This window comes from Fukomys damarensis, unplaced genomic scaffold (assembly GCF_012274545.1).
Source record: "Fukomys damarensis isolate Sample0158 unplaced genomic scaffold, DMR_v1.0_HiC HiC_scaffold_15, whole genome shotgun sequence".
Classification (NCBI taxonomy): domain Eukaryota; kingdom Metazoa; phylum Chordata; class Mammalia; order Rodentia; family Bathyergidae; genus Fukomys; species Fukomys damarensis.
Window position 1 is genome coordinate 17,931,132 of NW_022900927.1, and position 4,821 is coordinate 17,935,952.

Sequence of the window (4,821 nt, forward strand, 5' to 3'; positions counted from 1 at the left end):
CATTGGTGAACTGGAAGTCTGTCCTTGTGTCTTGCTTAAGTGCTTTCTCATTTTAAATTTTGTTGTCGGACTGTCCTTGGTTTAATCTCTGGATTATCACCCAAATATTCCTGATATAGTTGCACCCTAGCTTCTGTGTCTTTAAGGACCCACAGACATTCTCATCTTCATAACATCAGAGAAAACAGCTCAACAAATCAATGGCAATGCTTTACCCCAACTGATACAATCAGCAACACATTAAGATCAAGCACAACTTGGACACTGACCACCTGTGGTAGTCACTAGTCTATCACCCTTAAATCATTTGAATTAAATTGAAATCAAGAAGCAGTCCAGAACACGTCTGCAGTGAACAAACTTTTTAATATAGAGTATTTACCATTTAATGGCTCAGACAGAGCGAGGATGCAAGACCCCTGATCTCAGTTAGCTGATTGCTGAACCCCCTGACGTTGACTGACCTCGGGCTGCAAGGCCCAGATTGAGTTCCCCATCCTTCTGAATGGTTGAACTCCACAATGTTCTATTACAGGTTTCCCATGCCCTTTCTTTAAAGATGTTCAAAGCTGGGAACTCAGAAAAATACCCTTGATGACCACCTCTGCCTCTGTAGAGTGGGTCCAAAGACTTGCACAGTCAGGAGGACTGAGAGTGCGGGCGGGCGGGGGCGTGGTATGGGGGTTCAGGAGCGCCCACGCGGCTACCTTCCCGGTGCTTGAGCGATGGCGGCTGGGTTCGGGAGCAGGCGTGGTTCTCCCTCTGTCACCTTCTTGAAGTGCTTTAAGCCATGAAAATTATTTTTGAAATCTGCATTATTGTAATCTTTGTTTGGAAGCCAAGCACATTTTCCCTTTGGCCATATCTTTTATTTTAATGAAGCCTATTGGCATATTTTTGGTGTACATAATGATCACATTCATCATAGAGAATTTGTACCTGTACATGATATATCTTGATTCTTTTTTTCCCTCATCCCCCTAACCTCCCTTCAACTCCTCTTCCTTTCCTTATTTACAAAAGCTTTGTTTCCATTCTTTGCTTCTTTTCTCATTTTTTTACTTTTCCTTCCTTTCTTTCCCCTGCCCTGGTCCTTGTTCCCTTTCCCACTTGAATATTTTCTTCCTGTTTCACAATATCTATTATATATTTTGGTCCTTATTTACACTTTCAGGTTCTCACACCAGAGAAACCATGAGAAATATGAACATTTACGTCTGATTTATTTTACTTAAGAGTTTGGTCTCACAATTCATCCATTTACCTAGAAATGTCTCAAGCTTATCCTTCTTTATGACAGAGCAGTACTCTATTATATAAGAAAAACATATCTTCTTTATCCATTCATTAGTTGATGGGCATTCAGGCTCTTTCCAAGATTTAGCTATTACAAACTGTGCTGCTATAAACATGGGTGTGCATATATCACAGAGGTATGATACTTTTAATTCTTTCTGGAAGATACCAAGAAGGGGAATGGATGGATCAAATGGAATCTCAAGTTTTAGTTCTTTTCTTTTTTGGCATGGGGATCAAATTCAGGACCTTGAGCTTATGAGGCAGGTATGGTCCCACTGAGCTAAATTCCTGGCCCCTCAAGCTTTAGTTATTTGCGGAATCTCCACCCTGATTTCCACAGTGGTTGTACCAGTCTACTACACTCCTACCAAGAGTGGAGAAGAGTTCCTTTTTCCCCACAGCCCCTCCAGCATTTGTTGTTGGTTGATTTCTTCATAATAGCCATTCTTTCTGGAGTAAGTTGTTTTAATTTGTATCTCTTGAATAACCAGGGATGTTGAATATTTTTTCATATGTTTATTTTGTTTCAACTTCTTCATTTGATAACTGTCTGTTCATTTCAGACGCCCATTTTTTATTGGATCTTTAATTTGGGGGAGGTCTAATTTTTGTAGTTCTTTATATATTCTAGATATTAGTCCTTTATCTGAGGAACAGCTGGCAAAACTCTTTTTACATGCTATGGGCTGCTCTTCACTCTATTGGTGGGTTTCTCTTGCTGTAGCTTTGTAGTATAATTTCAAGGTAGGGCTGTGATGTCCCCTGCCTTACCTCTGTTGCTCAAAACTGCCTTTGCTATCTAGGTATCTTCTGGTTTCAAATGAATGTTGGAATTTTTTTTCTCTAATTCTATGTGATATGCTGTGGGAATTTTGATTGGGATTGCATTAAATCTGTATATTAATTTTGGAAGTATGGCCATTTTCACTGTATTGTAATTTTCCATGTAGAGGTCTTTTACTTCTTTTGTTAGATTCCCAGGTATTTCATTTTTTTGGATGCTATTGTGAAAAGTGTTTCCCTCATTTCTCTCTCAGTGAGCTTGTTATTTCATGCTCAGGAATGCTATTGATATATAATTTTTTTTTTCAGAACTGGGGATTGAACTCAGTACCTTGTACTTGCAAGGCAGGCACAGTGCCACTGAGCTAAATCCCCAACCTGAATGCTATTGATATTTGAGTGTTGGCTTTATATTCAGCTACTCTATTGAATTTGGTTATTAAATCTTGGAGTCTTTTGGTGGAGTTTTTGGGGTCTTCCACATAATGTCATGTCATCTGAAAATAATGATAATTTAACTTCTGCTTTTCCTTTCTTATCCGTATTCCTATTATTTTTTTCTGTCTAATTGCTCTGGCTAATGTTTCAAACATTAGCCAAACTTTGTCAAACATATTTTCTGCATCTATTGAGAAGATCATATGGTTTTGTCCTTGGCTCTGTTAATATGGTGTATTACATTTATTGATATGCATATGTTGAACCATCTCTGCATCCCTGGGGTGAATCTTACTTGGTCATAGTGTATAACTTTCTTGATGATTTGCTGCATTCTATTTGCCACTATCTTATTGAGGATTTTTGTGCCTGTGTTCATTAGGGAGATTGTCCTGTAGTTCTCTTTTTTGATTGTATTGTTCTCTGGTTTTGGTATCAGAGAAATGTTTGCCTCTGGGAATGAATTCAGGAGTATTGCTTCCTTTTCAATTTCATTACAGAGTTTGAGAAGTAGTGGCATTAGGTCTTCTCTAAATGTCTTGTAGAATTCAGCAATGAATCTGTCAGAGGTTTTCTTTGTTAGTAGGTTTTTAATTACATCTTCAATTTCATCAACTGATATTGGTTTATATAGAATTTTTATATCTTCTTGATTAAGCTTTGGTAGTTCATCTGTATCTAGGAATCTGTCCATTTCTTCTGTGTTTTCTATCTCATTAGAATACAGGTTCTCAAAGTAGGTATTAATGATCTTCTGGATTTGTGCAGGATTTGCTGTGATTTAACCTTTTTCATTCTTAATTACATGGATTTGAGTCTCTTCTTTCCTTTTTTTGATAAGGTTGACTAAGAGTTTGTCAATTTTATTTAATCTTTCAAAGAAGCAACTCTTCATTAATTCCTTGTATTGTTTCCTTAGTCTCTATTGGTTTTTTATTGTTTATTGGTACATTTAAGGTAAAAATATAGTTACATTCAGCATTGGGATCTTGTACCTTTACATGATGCATCTTGGCTCTTATTTTTTTCCCCGTTCCCCTGCCCTCCCTTCATCCCCTTCACCCTTCCCTATTTACAAAGACTTTGTTTCTATTTTTTTCCATTTTTCATATTTTCCCCTTATTTCCCTTCTCCTACCCTTCTCACTCCCTTTCTCTTTAGACATTTTCTTCCTACTCTATTGTTTTCTTAATTTCTGCCCTGATATTTATAATTTCCTCCCTTCCATAAGTTTTGGGCTTGACTTACTTTTTTGTTCTAGAAGCTCAAGGTTCAATATTAGGTTATTTGAGTCTGCTCTGCTTTTCTGATATGGGTATTCACTGCTATGAATTTTCCTTATAAGACTGCTTTCATCGTGTCCCACAAGTTCCAGTATATTGTATTGGCATTATTGTTTAATATAGAAACTGTCAAATTTCTTTAATTTCCTCTGTGACCCATTGGTTGTTCAGAAGTGTTATTTAACTTCCATGTTTTTATGAACTTCTTGTGGTTTCTTTTGCCACTGATTTCCAATTTCATTGCACTATGGTCTGATAATATGCATGAGATAATTTCAATTCCTTTGCATTTACTTAAGCATGTTCTGTGAGCTTGTATGTGGTCTATTTTGGAGACTGTCTCATGTGCAGCTGAGAAAAATGTGTATTCTGATGCCTTGGAGTGGAACACTCTATAGACATCTCCTAAATCCATTTGTTTGAAAGTTTGGTTCAATTCTAACATTTCATTGTTGACTTTTTGTCTAGTTGAGGTGTCTATTTGTGACAGTGGCATATTGAGGTCCATCATTACAACTGTATTAGTGCTTCTATTTGATTTTTCCTGTCCATTAAAACTTGTTTTATATAAAGGTTTTCAGTTTTTGGCCATTCAATATGATGTTGGCTGATGGTTTTTCATAGATAGCCTTTATTAAATTGAGGTATAGACCATCCATTCCAATTTTTTGCAGGGTTTTTATCATGAATGGGTGTCAACACTGAGATCCCACCTCACCCAACAAAGAATGGCTGCTATCAAGAAATCACACAATATCAAATGTTGGCGGGGTTGTGGGGAGAAAGGAACCCTTCTCCATTGTTGGTGGGAGTGCAGACTGGTGCAACCACTATGGAAGTCAATATGGAGATACCTCAAAGAGCTTGGACTGGAGGTTCCATTTGACCCAGCCATCCCTCTGCTGGGTATCTTTCCAAGAGAACTAAAAGAATCATATCACAGAGAAGTATGTGCACCCATGTTTATAGCGGCACAGTTTGTAATAGCTAAATCTTGGAAACAGCCTATTTGTCCATC